Source organism: Oryctolagus cuniculus, chromosome 1, assembly GCF_964237555.1.
Source record: "Oryctolagus cuniculus chromosome 1, mOryCun1.1, whole genome shotgun sequence".
In the NCBI taxonomy this organism is placed as follows: Eukaryota; Metazoa; Chordata; class Mammalia; order Lagomorpha; family Leporidae; genus Oryctolagus; species Oryctolagus cuniculus.
In genome coordinates, this window is record NC_091432.1 from 39,411,012 (window position 1) to 39,430,558 (window position 19,547).

Here is a 19,547-nt window from a genome sequence, read left to right on the forward strand (position 1 = left end):
GCCTACAAAGAACTTGGTTTCTTGTTTGAGAGTCAAGGATATAGATACATAAGGTAATAATAAGAAGCTCTAAGAGTATATATTTTCTTACTACCTTATCTAAAGATAACAAACTCTTGGGGTGGGCTTTGTGACATAGCAGGTTAAGCCACCACTTGGGATGCCTGCATCCCATACAAGAATGGTTAGGATTAAGTCCGCTTCTATTTCTTATCCAGCTTCCTACTAATGCACACAGTGGGAGTCAGCAGGTGATGGGCTGATGGCCCAACTACTTGGGTCCCTGTAGTCCATATTAGACTATGGATTCCTGGATCCTGGTTTCAGTCTGGTTCAGCCCTGGCTACTGTGGGAAATTGTGGACTGAACCAGCAGATAGAAATCCCTGTCTATCTCTGTTTCTTTGCCTTTCAAATAAAATTAAAGTTAATAAAAATTTAAAAGCACAATAAAAGTAAAAGAAAACATCACAAGATATATCAGAAAGGAATCATTTTTGCTCAAATAACTGAAAGCCCACTTCAGTCTGACTAAAGGCAAGGGGACGTTTACTTACTCAAAGAAAGTCTGAGATTAATATTGCAGAAAAGGGCTGGTCCATAACTTAGTTTTTCTCTTACAATTTCTTGGTTCTACTTTCCCAGCTTATATTCATTTTTGGGCAGTGACTTTAATTTGTGGTCCAAGATGATTACCAGTGTCTCCTGGAGCTAAATGCTTCCTTGTTCATGTCTAGCAGGAATGACAGGTTGGATTTCTTGGTAATTCAAATTCAGGTCCCTTAAATGAGGCCCAGTGCCTACAATTAGGCCTGATTTGGATCATGAATCTATCCTCAAACCAGGCTTCCTATAATAAGAAGTTTGGGGTAAGCTACTTGACTTAAGATACACAGTAAGAGCCCAATTCTGCAGCTGAAGGCAAGGTCCCATGCTAACTACAAGGCTGGATAATTTAGGGCCCTGGTTAGGAAGAGAACAAAATTAGAGTAGACTTTGTGGGAGTAACTGAATACCACTCCTACCCCTGCATTTGTCTTCATTATAACCACATTTGGAAGACACCACTACCTTTTTGTAATAGTATGCTGGTGTTTAACAGCTGGACTAATGGGGGGTAAAGCCCTCATTTGTAGAATTTGCTGATCTCCATTGTATGAATACTCTCACCAAGTCCAATACCACTAGATACCAAGTTGAGAAAACCTGTACAGTAGTCCACCATTCTGCAGTCTTCCCATCATACAGATCCATTGGATGCAAATAATCCCAAAAGAAAATAGTAAAAGTCTAGTAAAATAATATGGAAAAAATGGTTTTTATATATACCTCCTTTATTTTAATATCAAAAGAAGAGAAAAGGAATTAATAATTATTAATGGTATGCTTAACAACTGACTAGCAAAATTCCCAAAAACCTAGCAATCAGTTCTCATGAACCAATGCAAGCTGGCTCCAGCACAACATGGCCTTTTGATTAAACACTTCATTTTGTTTGCTTTCCAAAAGCTTTTATTAGTAGGTACTTCGTATGAGTCCAATTCCACTCTGAGTTGGTCTGCCAGGGCCAGTGGTAGGGAGGCCCTCTAAGAGTTGGACTAGAATAAGTGGAGGCAGGGGAAATGTCCAAATATAGATCTTCCAGACAGAGGATTTAGAAGAGTAAAATTAAAAGCATTATTGCTGGTACAGGTGACAGTTGGATCTAGGGCTGAAAACTGGAGACAAAATGAAAATTCAGGAACCAAGTACATTTAAGATCAAAGGACAATGTCAGCTATACCAACTAAAGTCATATAAGGAAGTAGATGAGCAGTGTTGGCCAATCCCAGTTGCTTATATGTGTATAATCTCTTCCTCATAGTGCCTACAAGATTGACTATCTTAAGACTTGTTTATACTTTATTACAGTGTCTCTTATTCTTTTGTACCAATTATCACTTTAGAGATGGAAGCAGTAATTTAGGTGGACACAGTGAGCCTAAAGATGTAGGTTATAGAGGTTTAAGCTATGTGGTTTTCTTTTATCAAAGGTTTCTGTGATGCTCTGACTTTTTCTGATTGGCTAATAGTAGAAATTTTATGTATGAAGTATTAGGAAGACTTGGAAGAGTTTGGGAGCTGTCACACAGCATAGAAACCCCAAAGGGACCCTGGAAAGTGGAAGCCCTTACTCCCAACTTCCTCACAAACTTCCAGACTGAGTCCTTGAACATATCAAATAATCAAAAGGAACAAAGACAGTTAAGCTGGGCCAGAGTAGAAGTTTTGAGCAGGAAATAAGAGGAAAGGAAGAAAAGGGGGCTGAGGAGAGGGCACAGTATTTATTATTTTTAACATTTAAAAAATCAACTAAAAAACTCTGTTCCTTTTCATGCTATTTGTTGAACTCTTCACTTGCTATAGAGTTAATCTTATGTCTATAAAGTTAATTGAAAATTGGTCTAAGAAAAAAATAAGAATTGGATTAGGAGAGGGAGGAGGAAGAAGGGTGGGAATGCGGGTGTGAGGGTAGGTAGGGTGGGAAGAATCACAATTTTCCTAAAGTTGTATTTATGACATGCATGAAGTTTGTATACCTTAAATAAAATATTTCTGGGAAAAATCAACTAAGAAGTAATTAGAGGCATGTACTGAGTAGATATTGTTTGTGGAAGATAGTAATGAAGAGAAATAAACAAAAAAAAGAGAAGTAGAGAAAGAAAGAAGGTATGAAGGAATGAAGGGAGAAAAGAGAGCAGAAAAGGGATGGAGTGAACTAACATTAGAGTTTATTTATTCATACATTTGAGAAAACTGTGAGGTAGAGGACAGAGAGCCAGAGAGAGTCCCCATCTAACTCATTCCTCGGGTGTCTAATAAGGCCAGGACTGAGCCTGGGCATAAAAAAAGAACTGAGAATTTAATACAGGTCTCCCACAATTAATACACTTAATACAGCTCTCCAATCACCTGGGCCATCACCACCACCTTCTACGGTCTGCATTAACAGGAAACTGCAGTCAGGAACCAGAGCCAAGTGTTGAACTCAGACACTCCAATATGGATCAACAGTGTCTTTTTTTTTTTAATTTATTTTTTGACAGGCAGAGTGGATAGTGAGAGAGAGAGAGAGACAGAGAGAAAGGTCTTCCTTTTGCCGTTGGTTCACTCTCCAATGGCCGCCGTGGACGGTGCGCTCCGGCCGGTGCACTGTGCTGATCCGATGGCAGGAGCCAGGTACTTATCCTGGTCTCCCATGGGGTGCAGGGCCCAAGTACTTGGGCCATCCTCCACTGCACTCCCTGGCCTCAGCAGAGAGCTGGCCTGGAAGAGGGGCAACCGGGACAGAATCTGGCGCCCCGACCGGGACTAGAACCCGGTGTGCTGGTGCTGCAAGGTGGAGGATTAGCCTAGTGAGCCGTGGCGCCGGCCAACAGTGTCTTGATTGATGTCTCAACCACTAGGCTGAACAGCCATCCTCTGATATAAATTTTCACTATATTCTGTGCTATTTGTCACACTAAACTATTGAAGCAGTTGTTATTATTTACTATAAGAACATTGGTTAAGAGCAAGGGGAGAACTAATAAATAAACTAATCAAATAAAGGCAACAAACACACCTATTAAAACAATCAGAATGCTTTCAAAGAAACAAGCATTAGCGGGAAGTGAGTCTGAAAATTTACCACAATATTTCTGTATTAGTCAGAATTTGCTATGTTGTGCTGTGGTAAAAACTATCTTGAAAATGCTAACACCAAATTCAAGTTCAACACAAGTCAAGGAAACTGTAATTCTCTATATGGCAACTCTATATGGCTGCCCCATCTGATAGTTGATTAAGCAGGGCAAGAAGGGCAAGTGAGCTCTGGGGAGTTTTGTGCTGCATTTAATATATGTTGGCTCAGAACTGACTCATATCACTTTTGTACATGTGACATGGCACTGCCTTGGAGGAAAGGGAGAGGGAGTAGCGCCTTTTCAAATACCCAGAAGGAAAAGAAAGCCAGATATGATGCTGGAGGATAGGAAGGAGATCAAGGAGGTAGGATTACCAGGAAGCTAGAGGGGATAAACATGGTATGAGGTGAGAGGACTGGGGATCAGCTTGGGGGAAGGAGATTCTGCAGACACTGGTGCTTAGACATAATGTATGTGGGGAAGGAAAAGAGAGGGATGGAGGAAACAGTTAAATTCTCAATGAGGTGATACAATTGTTGAAAATGACAGCAGGCCATTCGGAGGAAGGGAGTGCTCCAAAGGGCTTGGATCTTGTATAAGAGGATCAAAGAACCATACCATGTTCAGTTAAACATATGATAAGGACTCAGAGTCACAGGGGAGGAATTTTCTTCCTTGATTTAAACTCTTTGATGCCTTCCCACTGCACTTAGACTGAAATTCAATCTCCCTCGCTGGCCTACCAGTCTTTGAATTGCCTGGTTTGTCTCTAAATTTCCATCTCTGGAGACTCCTAAATTTTCTATGTGGACACTTAAAAAGTTTGTTAGGAATACAGAATTAGAAGAGAGATGTTTTCATGGTAACGTCATTCCCCAGAATGCCCCTCCTTGATTTCCAGATGTTCACTACCTCTCCCCATCATTCCTTTTTTACATCACTGTGTTCTTTTTCTCAAGTCAATTTCCATTACATATGCTTTAATTTATGCATTTATATGTCACGTGTTTTTCTGTAAAGCTCTGCTTAAACTACAAGAGCATAGGATCTGTGTTCACTTTCATTTTTCCTGTGCTTAGCATAGCGACTGGGTCACAGGATGTGCTGCTCAGTGAATGCGTGTTGATATTTCAGGTGGTTGGTCATTTCTACTAAGTGCTTCAATTAGATATTTTTGTAGTGAGTATTTCAATGGTCGATTTTCTTTTTTTTTTAAGATTTATTTATTTATTTGAAACACAGAGTTACAGAGAGACAGAGGAAGAAAGAGATAGAGGTCTTCCATCCACTGGTTCACTCTCCAGATGGCCACAATGGCTGGAGCTGTGCCGATCCTAAGCCAGGAGCCAGAAACTTTTTCCAGGTCTTCCAAGTGGATGCAGGGACCCAAGGACTTGGGCCATCTTCCATTGCTTTCCCAGGCCATAGCAGAGAGCTGGATGGGAAGTGGAGCAACTGGGATTCGAAAAAACGTCCATATGGGATGCAGACACTGCAGGCAATGGCTTTACCTGCTGTGCCTCAGCGCTGGCCCCCTTTGTTCTTTCATAGTGTGTTTGCATTGTATTCAACTATTTACTAACTTATCTATCTTCCTTAATGGACCATGAATTCCTTAGGACATAGGCTACATTTTATTTACCTTTAGATTGCCTATGAATAGCATACAGCTAAGTACCTAGCAAAGGTCAAATATTGTTGTGGTAGCTAAATGAAGAATTTAAGAATTCTTGTTATTTAATATGGTGAGACAATCTATTTAACCACTTGATATGTTCCATCTGGCCAAACTGAGTCAGTGATGGTCTCACACTGAATCTGAATGATCCTTGCACAAAGGCAGAGGGAAAAGCATATGAATTCGAATGTTAAGAACACTCAGACGAAAGCAACATTCAGAAGGGAGTCTTTTGACCTATTAAGAAAATTATGCAGCAATGCAAGCAATCTGTAGGTATGGCCCTAGAGCACTGTTGTCTGTAAACTGGAGAATTATCAGACCACCCTGCAGGATAGCTCGCTACTTGCTTGGCAAAAATGTTCACTTTCCTGGCTTATGATACAGATGGGTTTGGAGAAGAATCTAACTTTGTTAATTTCCCTTCTGTGAGCTGTGTTTTATTTTTATTTCCCTTGTCTTAGTCTGTTCAGGTTGCAATAACAGAATTCCATAGACTGGATTGCTTATATACAACTGATATTTATTTCTCACAGCCCTGGAATTTGAGAAGTTCAAGATCCAGGTGCTAGCAAATTTGGTGTCTTGAGGGGGCCGAATTTCTGGCTCCTTGATGATGGTCTCTTTGCTATGTCCTCACAGGGTGAAAGGGGTGAGGGAGTTCCCCACAGTCCTTTTAATAAGAGCACTAATCCCATTCATAAAGGCACTACCCTCATGACCTATCATCTCTCAAAATGCCCACCTCCAAAACACCATCACATTGATCATTGTATTTCATCATAGGAATTTGGCGAAGAGAACGTTCAACTATTATGCTCTTCTTCTTTGTAATGCTCAGGTTCAAAAGAATTAAGGAAATGAGTAGAAGCATAGAATAAGAGAGGGAAATACCAAACTTAGTACAATTCTGCAAGCCCTCTGCTTGGCAAGGGAATGGACTCTGCAAAAGAATACAAAGTTTGGAAATTTACAGTGAAAGTCAGAAAGAGCTATGACACTTTGGGAAAGTGAAAGCTCACATCCAGTTGGGAACAGGAAAAGGGTCATGAGATCCTTAGATTGAGAGACACTGGACTGAGGTTACTAAGGAACAATGTGGCTGAGTCAGTCTTTCCCTTTACTCAGTGCACTCTGCTGTTTTGTTCTTAACAAAACTTACACAGAGTTCACCAAATGGCCAAACTGATGACCCTCAGAAAATCAGATGAGGTAGGGATTAGGGGGACTTGGCAAGGTTAGGATTAGCATATCTCTTTTTCCTTGTCAGAAAACAGGAACATTGTCCACTCTTGCGGTTTTTGGTTCTCAGATGACTTTTTTTTTTCAAGATCTTGGAGATTTTAAAATTGTCTTTTAGTGGACAAATCCTTGATTATAATTTTGATCCAAATCCAAATCCAATGCTTTCATCCTAAAGAAATGCAGTTGGAAGAAGATGATACGGGCTGTTTTGGAGATGAGCTAAAATGGGCTTGTCATTATCTTTGGAAGCAGAAGCCTGGATATGCTTCAGGAAGCTTACTTCCAGATTCTACTTCCAAGGCAGACTCAGTTTACTCCTTGTTTTGCAGCTTTGTTTACATCGCCTAATAAACAGTTATACTTTGCTTCTTACTTCCTTTACTTATCTAGTCCTTATTGCTGATGCCTCTAATGACCAAAAATGATAAACAGGTGGAGAAAGAACAATAAACTCATCCAGATGTTTGTCCTGTCATAGTTCAGTTAAATATGCACTTTAGGCATTGGATCTTAATTTAGGGAGTGTTCTTGTTTACAACTGGTATGCTGTTTAGTTGAAGTTCCGAGTAAGTACTCAGCAAATATTTGTTGACAGAAATATTGGACAAGTGATTGAAAAGAAGGGAGGTTAACCATTTAAATTATTTATTTTACTTGAAAGGCAGAGAGAGAAGAGTAGAGAGAAAGAGGGAGGGAAAATCTTCTATCCACTGATTCACTCCTTGCAGGGTCTTAGTCCGCCTGTACAGGATGGACTGGGCCCGAGGAAAGGTAAGTCCACCACTTGCCCATTTCCCAGCCTCCCAATCCCAGAGACAATCAGACGCAGCGGGGAGCCAAGTCAAGCAGGGAAGTACAGTACATTATGACAAAATTAATCAAAAACTCATTACATTATGAGAAAATTAAAAAAAAAAAAAACCCTCCGTGTAGCCGGGACGTACTTCCTAATGGAGGTGTCTGTATGCCTGAAACTCAAACGAGGTGGGTGATCGGCTAAAAACAAAAAAGGGGGAATATGTTGGGAAATTAGTTACACAAGGCAATCCAAAGATGGTGCCGAGAGAAAGTAAGGTGGGTGGAACTCAAAGTTGTTTATCACCAAAGCTAATTGGCTGCGCAACATCAGGGAAGTGGCAACAACTGATAACAAGGGTATAGACATATGGCTAGTCCTATAAGAATTGCCCCGTAAAATGATCTTTTAAGTGATTGGTTGGCCTTATGCCCTGCCCCAATGACTCTGCAGTTTTGTGCTTTAAAAGGCTCTCTTCCACACGAAATAAACAAGTCCCTGCTTGACTTGGCTCCCCGCTACGCCTGATTGTCTCTGGGATTTGGAGGCTGGGAAATGGGCAAGCGGCACATTTACCTTTCCTCAGACCCAGCCCATCCTGTACAGGTGGACTAAGACCCTGCAACTCCTCATAGGTGTGTATCATCTAGCGCTGGATCAATCTAAATTCATGATCTGGGAGCTCCACCCAAATCTTTCACATTGGTGGCAGGGACCCAACTACTTGAAGCCATCACCTTTTACCTCCTAGAGTGTGTCTTAGCAGTAATGCTGGAATTGAGAGTAGAGCCAAGAATTGAACCTAAGCACTTTGATGTGGGGTGCAGGTGTTCCCAGAGACATCTTAACTGCTGTGCCAAATGTCTGCCTGAGAGGTTACTGATTTAGAAATGAATGTATGCCTTGTGCTATGGACTTGAGAGAACATCAGTTGTAGCCTAGGGACACAGTTCATTATTTTTTCCCCAGAAATGTTTTATATAAGGAATACAAATTTCATTCATTTCATAAATACAACTTCAGGAATATAGTGATGATTCATAACATACCCCTCTCCCACCCACAATCCCACTCCCCTTTCTACTCCCTCTCCTATTCCCTTTCTTAATTTTACTAAGATACATTTTCTTTTTTTAAATATATTTTAAATTTTTTACTATATTTTTTGGACAGGCAGAGTTAGACAGTGAGAGAGAGAGACAGAGAGAAACGTCTTCCTTCCGTTGGTTCACCCCCAAATGGCTGCTATGGCCAGCATGCTGCGCCAATCTGAAGCCAGGAGCCAGGTGCTCCCTCCTGGTCTCCCATGCAGGTGCAGGGCCCAAACACTTGGGCCATCCTCCACTGCCCTCCCAGGCCACAGCAGAGAGCTGGATTGGAAGAGGAGCAACCGGGGCAGAACCAGCGCCCCAACAGGGACTAGAACCCCGAGTTCTGGTGCCGCAGGCGGAGGATTAGCCTAGTGAGCTGCGGCGCCAGCCTTTTTAAATATATTTTAAATTAATTATTAATTTATTTGAAAGGCAGAGTTACAAAGAGGCAAAGGTAGAGAGAGAGACAGAGAGAGAGAAAGAGATAGAGAGAGAGAGGGTTCTTCCCTCTGATGGTTCACTCCCCAGATGGCCACAATGGCTGGAGCTGTGCTGATCCAAAGCCAGGAGCCAGGAGCTTCTTCCTGGTCTCCCACCTGCATGCAGGGGCCCAAGGACTTGGGCTATCTTCTACTGCTTTCTCAGTCCATATAGCAGAAAGCTGGGGTCAGAAGTGGAGCAGCTGGGACTTGAACTAGTGCCCACATGGGATGCTGGCACTGCAGGCAGCGGCTTTACCCACTATGCCACAGCGCCGATCCCAAGATGCATTTTCTTTCTTTTTTTTTTTTTAAGACTTATTTATTTGTTTGAAAGTCAGAGTTACACACACACACACACAGAAGGAGAGGCAGAGAGAGAGAGAGAGAGGTCTTCCATCCACTGGTTCACTCCCCAACTAGCCGCAATGGTAAGAGCTGTGCAAATCTGAAGCCAGGAGCCAGGAGCTTCCAGGTCTCCCACGTGGTGCAGGGGCCCAAGGACTTGGGCCATCTTCCACCAATTTCCCAGGCCATAGCAGAGAGCTGGATGGGAAGTGGAGCAGCTGAGACTTGAACCAGTGCCCATATGGCATGCCAGCACTGCCGGCAGCAGCTTTACTCACTACACCACAGCACCGGCCCCTGTATTTTCAATTAACCTTATACACATTTGATTATACTAAGAGTTCAACAAATTGATTGGGAAAAAACAAAAACAAAAACCCTGTTCCTCAACAGTGGAGACAATGGCTGTTCAGGGTCATGCATCTCAAAGTGTTGATTTCACTTCTATTAGCTTTTAGGAGCTCTATTATTTATCACAAATCAGGGAGAATATATGGTATTTGTCCTTTTGGATTAGCTTATTTCACTAAGTATGAGATTTTCCAGTTGCATCCATTTTGTTGTAAATGATAGATTTTCTTTCTCTCTCCATCTTTCTCCCTCCCTCCCTCCCTCCCTCCCTCCCTCCCTCCCTCCCTCCCTCCCTCCCTCCTTTCTTTCTTTCTTTCTTTCTTTCTTTCTTTCTTTCTTTCTTTCTTTCTTTCTTTCTTTCTTTCTTTCTTTCTTTCTTTCTTTCTTTCTTTCTTTCTTTCTTTCTTTCTTCTACCTCTGGGTAGTATTCCATGGTGTGAGTATCCCATAATTTCTTTATCCAGTCTTCAGTTGGTAGGCATTTGGGTTGATTCTATGTTTTAGCTATTATGTATTGAGCTGCAATAAACTCGGAGGTGCAGATAACTCTTCCAAATGCTAATTTCATTTCCCTTGGGTAAACTCCCAGGAATGAGATGGCTGGTTCATATAGTAGGTCTCTATTCAGATTTCTGAGGTATCTCCATACTATCTTCCACAGTGGCTGTACCAGTTTACATTCCCACCAACAGTGGATAAGGGTACTGGATATCAATTCTTTATCAGTTACATAGTTTGCAAATACTTTCTCCCATTCTGTTGGTATGCCTCTTCACTCTGCTGAATATTTCTTTTGCAGTGTAGAAGCTTCTTAATTTGATGTAATCCCATTTGTCTATTTTGATTTGTATTGCTATGCTCCAAGGTCTTTTCCAAGAACTCTTTACTTATGCCAACCTCTTGCAGGGTTTCCTCAATGTTCTCTAACCATTTGATGGTATTGGGTCATAGATTTAGGTCTTTAATCCACTTGAGTGGATTTTTGTGTAAGGTGTAAGGTACAGGTCTTGCTTCTTACTTCTGCCTGTGAAGATCAAAGTTTTCCCAGCACCATCAGTGGAAGAGACAGTCTTTGTTCCAGGTATTGATTGTAGCTCCTTTGTCAAAGATAAGTTCATTGTAGATGTAAAGGGTGATTTCTGACATTCTGTTTTCTTCCATTGGTCTATCCATCTGTTTTTGTATCAATAGCAGGTTGTTTTGATTATAACTGCCCTGTAGTATATCTTGAAATCTGTTATTGTGATGCCTCAGGCTTTGTTTTTGTTGTTTAAGATTGCTTTAGCTACCCAGTTTCTCCTGTGTTTCCGTATGAATTTCAGTATCATTTTTTCTATGTCTGAAAATCATGTGTTTAGTACTTTGATTGATATTGTACTGAATCTGTAAGGTGCTTTTGGAAGTATTGACACTTTGATGATATTGATACTTCCAATCCACGACATGAAAGATTTTTCCACTTCTTTTGTGTCTTCTTCTATTTCTTTCTTTAATGTTTTGTAATTCTGACTCTGACATCCTTGGTTGAATTTATTCCAAGGTATTTGATTTTTATTGTAGCTCTTTTAAGTGGAATTTATCTTAGAAGTTCTTTCTGATGTAGCATTGTGTACACAAAGGCTATTGATTTTGGTTTGTTAACTTTATATCATGCCACTTTACCAAACTCTTCTGTAAGTTCCAATAGTCTCTCAGTGAAGTTTTTTGTATCCCCTGTATGCAGAATCAGGTCATCTGCAAATAGGGATAGTCTGACTTCTTCTGTCCTAATTTGTATCCCTTTGATTTCTTTTTCTTGTCTAATGATTCTGGCTAAAACTTCCAGGACTATATTGAATGGCAGTGGTGAGACTGGGTGTCCTTGTCTGGTTCTGGATCTCAGTGGGATGCTTCCATCATTTCCCCAATCAATGGGATCCTGGCCATGGGTTTGTCATAAATTGTCTTGATTGTGTTGAGGAATATTACTTCTACATGCAATTTGCTTATAGCTTTTATCATGAAAGTGTGTTGTATTTTATCAAATGCTATCTCTACATCTACTGAGATAATCATTTGGTTTTTATTCTTCAACTTACTAATGTGATGTATCACATGTTTTGATTTGTGACTGTTGAACCATTACTGCAAGCCTGAGATAAATCCCACTTGGTCCAGGTGAATAAACTTTCTGATGTATGTTGGATTATATTGACTAAGTATTTTGTTGAAGATTTTTGTGTTTATGTTTATCAGGATAATTGGTCTGTAGTTCTCTTTCTCTTTTGCATCATTTTCAGGTTTAAGAATTAAGATGATGCTGGCGGCTGGCGCCACGGCTCACTTGGCTGATCCTCTGCCTATGGCGCCGGCACCCTGGGTTCTAGTCTCGGTTGGGGTGCTGGATTCTGTCCTGGTTGCTCCTCTTCCAGTCCAGCTCTCTGCTGTGGCCCGGGAGGGCAGTGGAGGATGGCCCAAGTGCTTGGGCTCTGCACCTGCATGGGAGACCAGGAGGAAGCACCTGGCTCCTGGCTTCAGATCAGCGCAGTGCGCCAGCTGTAGCAGCCATTGGGGGGGGGTGAACCAACGGAAGGAAGACGTTTCTCTCTGTCTCTCTCTCTCACTGTCTAACTCTGCCTATCAAAAAAAAAAAAAAATGGCCCAAGTATTTGGGCTTTAAAAAAAAATAGAATATGTGCTGTGAAGGGGGTCTGTCGAGTAACCAAGTAACTGATGATGTTTAGAAAGATTCTGAATAATATAAAAGATAGAGAACATTTTTCCCCAAAGGAGACCGGTGTCTGGTACAAACAGACAGCAAATTATAATTTATGAATAGTGGAAAGATTTGCGACTTATAATAACATTTGCACCAGCACAGTAATTTACTAGACTTGATGATACTTAATATAAAGTGAGCACAAAATGAATGTGCTTCCAGTTCTTCTTAGACATTCTTGTTAATAAAAGGAACAAGTAAGTCTCTTCACAGTGGGGGGAGTTGCTGAAGTCCATATTTATATATTTGAATAGGATCAGCATGAAGATTTCTGTCCAAGATAAGTCACTTCTATTTTTTCTTCCCCCAAATGGTTTATTGAAAATGGCTTTACCTCAAAAACAGGAGCCAAATGGAAAAAGAAAAAAATGACCTCAAGAAAATAAAAATATTTTTGTCAGGAATAACATAAATAAGCTTAAAATAACTAAAAATAATATTTGACATTAAAAATTGCTTCCCACTATAGAATAGCTTTTTACAGTTCCCTATTAGAGCAAAATATTTCTTATTTTTCACCTCCTGTGTTCTCCTTGGTTCAAATATGGTTTCATCTCAAAACTACTTAAAGAGAAGAAAGGGATTAACTTTGGAGTGGTGAATGTATTGTGGATTACACTCATGGAATAATAAAAATTCTCCTATAGGTGACAAGAAAAACAAAAAGTAAACAATATATTTTATCTAAATGAAAGCAAACATCAGACTTTTTGGAGACATCTAGATTTTATGCTTAATAATCTGCAAATATTTGTGTGTTTTACTCTTATGCTAATATTTAATATGTTGTGATTCTGGCCTAGAACCCAATACAAGGAGATATTTCCAGGCATTTTAATTTGAGAAAAAAACACTTATTGATCGAAAAATGCTGGGGCCAGTGTTTTGGCATAGTGGGTGAAGCCACTGCCTGCAACACCGGTATCCCACAAAGGCACCGGGTTTGAGTCCCAGCTACCGCACTTTCCATCCAACTCACTGCTAATGCATCTGGGAGAGCAGCAGAGGATAGCCCAAGTCCTTAGGCCCCTGCCACCCACACGGGAGACAAGGATGAAGCTCATGGCTCCTGGTTTCTGGTTTCTGGCTCCTGGCTCCTGGCTCCTGGCTTTGGCCTGGCCCAGATCCAGTCATTGCAGCCATTTGGAGAGTTGTGACCATTCAAGGAGTGAACAAGTGGATGGAAGATCTCTATCCTCTCTATCTCTCTCTCCATACCTCTGTTTTTCAAACAAATAAAATAAATTTTAAAAATGCCATCCCAAGTAACCAAAACCAAAATATCAGTATATATTAACTCAAATATTACAGCTAAGTTAAGGACATAAAAACAATCATTTTGATAAGTGCTCCTTGGCCAAGATGGAGTAACAGAGACTGAATATACCTTCTAATCTTACATAACTAAAGCACTCAACACAACATATTAAATGATGATATTCCAATCATTGGACATCAAGCAATGCAAAAGAGTGACTCCTGAGGGATAGAAAACCAGCCCTGTGTAGACAGAGGGACACAGACAAAGCCTAGTTACTGTCTTAAATTGGGAAATTGAGTTTGGAAGTCAAAATGCCAGCAATCTTTGTGTAGAACTTGACAAGCTGTTTCTAAAATTCATTTGGGAATGCAAAAGATCTAGTTTAGGTAAGATAACCTCGTAAAACATGACTACATTGGACAACTTACACTAGAAGGACTTAGGTGTATTATCAGGTTATCCAGACTGTGTTGTATTGGCATCAAAGCAGAGAAAAATAAAGACTCTCCAAAGAAGAACTACATATCTGTAGTAAATTGGTTTTTGACAAAGGTACAAAAGCAAGTCAGTGAAAAAATTATAATTTTTTTAGCAAGTGAGTTGGAATGATTTAATATCCATTTGCAATTAAATGAAATGCATATAACTTTTCACAAAAACTTACTTTATGCCTTATATAAAAATTAACTTGAAATGGATCAAACCTCTATATTTTCAACCTAAAACTTATAAATCTTCCAGGATAAAATAGAGAAGAAATATTGGTCTTGGAATAGGAAGAGGTATCTCAGTGATGCCATCAAAAGCATGATTCCTGAAAGATAAAATGAAAGAGGTGACATCATCGGAATTAAGAATGTCCCTTCAGAAGACTCTATTAGGAAAATAAAAACAAAAGCCACAGCCTGGGAGGAATTATTTGTGCCTCATATGTCTCACAAAGAATATAAAGAACACTCAAAGTTTGATTAAATGACAAACAATCCAATAGGAATGATCAAAAGATCATATATGGCTGGAATTAAGCATGTGAAAAGTTTCCACCATCAGTAAGAAGCAAAAGAAAATCATAATGAGATACCACTGCTTACTTAAAAGCACTTCTAAAATTTTAAGATGACAATACTGTGTTTTCAAGAATGAAGAACAAACTGAAACTCTCCCGTAGTGTTGGTGGGAATGTCATACAATCACATTGGGGAATAGTTTGATAATTTTTTTAGAAGTTAAACATGGGGCTGGGCGCTGTGGCACAGCGGGTTAATGCCCTGGCCTGAAGTGCCGGCATCCGATATGGGCACCAGTTCTAGTCCTGGCTGCTCCTCTTCCAATCCAGCTCTCTGCTGGAGATAGCAGTGGAAGACGGCCCAAGTCCTTGGGCCCTTGCACCAACACGGGAGACCCGGAAGAAGCTCCTGTCTCCTGGCTTCCTATTGATGCAGCTCCAGCCGTTGCGGCCAATTGGGGAGTGAACTAACAGATGGAAGTTCTCTTTCTCTCTCTGTCTCTCTCTCTGCCTCTCCTCTCTCTGTTTAATTCTGACTTTCAAATAAAATAAATAAATCTTTAAAAAAAAGAAGTTAAACATACATCCATCACGAGGCCCAGTCATTTCTAATATTACTCGATATTTACCCAAAATAAATGAAAGCATATGTCCAAACAGAATAAAAAATAATAGCTTTATTAGTAATAGCAGAAACTAAAAGTAAACCCAAATGCCCATTAACAACTGAAGAAACATATTGTAGTATATTCATAACATGGAATACTGTTTTGAAATTTAATGTGGAATATTAATTAGCAACAAAAAGGAATGAATTATTGAGAGCTGCAACAACTTGGAAGAATCTCAAAATAATTTTGCTGAATAAAAGAAGCCAGATATGCAAAAAGAACATTTTATATAATTCCATGTATGGTTAATTTTTAAAAATACAAAACGATGTATAATAATTATGGGAGAAAACTATTGAGAATTATGAATATGTACTTTATCTTGATTTTGTTTGTGTTGCATGGATATATATATATACACACACACACATAAACAATGCATATTTAAATGTGTGTTTGTCTGTCAAATGATCCTATTTTGTACCTTAAATATATCAAATTTACTATAAACTTCAAAAAAGCTGTTAAAATATTATGATGCCTACAGCAATACTATAGATTTTATTGTCATCTTTTTTATTATAGCAATGCTAGAAAGTTCTCAGTCTCTAGCTGAAAGACCTAGGTCTTCTCTCTTTGCCTCAGCAAGGCAAGGTTCCTATGAGCTCAGAATGAGCCACTGAAGAGGAAGACAGGAAGTGTGATGATAGTGGCTCTGGTAAGGACCCTCTTGCCATGATGTTATAGGACTTATCTGGATTAAAATATAGCACATGATAAGTCCAGCAGCAGGATTTATCTACTAAAGTGAGAACCAGACATGATGAGGACATTAGAAGCTAGAGCTCCTATAGTTGACCCTTTAGGAATCTTTACTTTCTTTTTATATGTTATGGTAATATGGAAATTCTGAGGGCCTTGCTACCTTCCAACACCTTAAGATGCAAAGGCCCTGGACTTTGGGCCTGTGAGATATGTAATTATTTTTTAAAGATTTATTTATCTATTTGAAAGGCAGAGTTACAGAGAGAAAGAGAGAGAGAGAGAGAGAGAGAGAGAGAGAGAGAGAGTCTTCTATCTGCTGGTTCAATCCCCAAATGGCTGCCATGGACAGAGGTGGGCCAATCCAAAGCCAGGAGCCAGGAGATTCTTCCGGGTCTCCCACGTGCATGCAGGGGTTAAGCACTTGGGCCATTGTCTGCTGCTTTCCCAGGCAGAGTAGCAGGGAGCTGTATCAGAAGAGGGGCAGCAGGGACTCAAACTGGAGCCCATATTGGATGCTGGCAATGCAGGTAGTAGTGGTTTTACCTGCTACACTACAGTGCTGGCCCCAAGAAAAATATTTCTTTTAAGATGCTTAACATTTTATTGCATTCATTCAGGAGAAGAGGCCTATGAGTTTTCTACTCTTGTATTTGAGTTTATATTAGTTCTACTGCATTCCTGCAATTCCACTCCTGGGTTCTATACTTGGAATCCCATTCAGTGCAATTCTTTCACATTCTTTGAAAATTTTCTTTCTACCCCTTTCAGCCCGTGAAAGTTTTACATATTCTTCCTATAGTAGGAAACTCTGGTAACTAAATATTCCAGAAAACCTATTTTATGCCAGAATCTAAGCTGCTGGTAGCTTCAAAGACACACATTATTTTATTTATTTGCATTTCTTCCTCTGTATCTTTTCACAAAGAGATTGCCAGGGACAAAATGTGTAACACATACTCAAGTCATATACACTAGAATTTCAAGTATTTTCTCATGGGATATTGTGTGTGCTTAATTTTCTTTATATTCTGTTATTTGATAGTCATCTGAGAGTCTAAAAATATTTTTGTGTGTGCAGATATGTGCACATATGCACCTACAATGTATTACTGAAGGGGACAAATTGTGATAACAGATATTTCTCAGTGACTGTCCCTAGTTATGACTTTTTTTAATTTATTTTATTTATTTTTTGACAGGCAGACTGGACAGTGAGAGAGAGAGAGAGACAGAGAGAAAGGTCTTCCTTTGCTGTTGGTTCACCCCCAATGGCCGCAGCGGCCGGTGCACTGCGCTGATCCGAAGGCAGAAGCCAGGTGCTTCTCCTGGTCTCCCATGGAGTGCAGGGCCCAAGTACTTGGGCCATCCTCCACTGCACTCCCTGGCCATAGCAGAGAGCTGGCCTGGAAGAGGGGCAACCGGGACAGAATCTGGCGCCCCGACCGGGACTAGAACCCGGAGTGCCGGCGCCGCTAGGAGGAGGATTAGCCTATTGAGCCGTGGCGCCGGCTGTCCCTAGTTATGACTTTCAAAACCTTTTCAAGTGTTTCCTTTGTCTACAGACTGCAATTGAGAGTAGAGTGCATGTTTGCAGCCATAGCCAGAAGTTCAACAGGTAAAGATATACTGAATCACTTGTTGGACTAAACAAGCAAATTAGCCAAAATAGCCGACGTGTTGACTGCACGTGTCTGAACCTTGCAGACTTGTACACGAAAACCCCTCAGGAGAAAAATCCAAGAACATTACTAAACTGTGCTTTAAGTGAAGAAAGTAGGTAAGTGGATACGATTCTGGTTTTTGGTGATTTTTTTAAGCAGTGATAATTGTTTCTCATATTACAAAGCCCATTACTCTTTTTCTGTAACTTCTAGCAGCATACAGACTAGCATTTTAAAAAAGGATTTATTTATTTATTCAAAAGACAGAGTAACAGAGAGTGAAGGAGAGACAGATAAAGACCACACAGAGAGAGAGAGAGAATGAAAGGGATATCTGCCATTTACTGGTTCACTCACGAAATGGCCACAAAGGCCAGATTGGGCCAGGCTGTATAGGCACTGGTATTGCAGGTGTCAGCTTTTACCACAGTACCCACCATTTAAAAATTAATTTATAGGTTTTCGTGGGGGTAAATCTGCCACCTGTGACACCAGCATCTTATATGGGTTCTGGCTCCTGTCTCAGCTTCTCCACTTCTGAGCCAAGTCCTTGATAATGGCCTGAGAAAAACAGCTGAGGATAGCTCAGATGCTTGGGTCCCTGCCACTCAGCTGGGAGACCTGGAAGAAGGTTATGTCTTCTTGACAGTATTTGTTTCCATGTGGAACAATACCATGACCATCTTAAAGAATTTACACTCAGAATGTGTATAAAGTGTTTTGCACATGAATCAATTGAGATTACAATATTATAAGCATCCATAAATAGTGAATGATATATTACTTCCTGGTTGACAACAATTATAAGTTGCCATTTATTATAAGATACTTCCCAATTATAGAAATGTTAAAGTGTTATAAAAAGTGTGACTTGGAATCAAAGAAATGACATCTTGAACACTTATCAATGACTAAATACCTAACATACTTTATTTAATCCTTTTAACAATAATAAGAAATGAAGATTATCATATTCTACCTCTTATTTACAGATGAGCAAATTGAGGCACATAGTGTAGCAAGCTTGCCTAAACTCATACAACTGGAAAATTGAGGAACTGAGAATTTATCATAAATCTATCCTATATAAATACTCAAATCTTCACCATTGCACCTACCATTTTCTGAGGGCTGATAGAATGAGGAAATCTAACACTTCTCAGAGTTAGTGACTATCCAAAACTACTTTCACATCTTTGTTCTGAATTTTCTGTTTTCTCAAGAAATCTTCATTGTATGGTTTAGAATAGGTATTAAATATGCATTTGCAAAAAAGAATGAAAGCTGCTTTAATCTGTTGTGAGTATGGAACTTTATAATATGCCACAATTATGTTTTAGAAAAACACAAGTATTTGAGAAAAAATTGTAATAGAAATATTTTCTTAAAAATGTATACAAGTCTATAAAGTTGAGATAATCCTGGTATCCAACTTGCTATCTATATTGACATATTAAAACATATTAATTACCACTTTAAATGCTATTGCTATATATTCAACACATAGACTTTTTATAATCATTCTTATCTCAAATGTGTGTGTGTATATATATGTATATATATATATATTCTTTTTTTTTTGCTTGGCTGTTATATCAAAGGCAATGAACATGAATGCCATATTCCAGTAAGTAAGGTACAGGAGGTGGGCTGAATGTAGCAAATCCACATTCGCCACTATGAAATTATACATATTTCTATATGATTCATGAAGCTGATGTTTAAGACCTTAGGGATGCCCTCTTTTTCTCTTCCTCTTTTTCTTTTCAGAGTCAATATTAAAGAAGTGAAGTGTGTTTTCCAATACAAATCATTAGATTGAGACTGACTTAT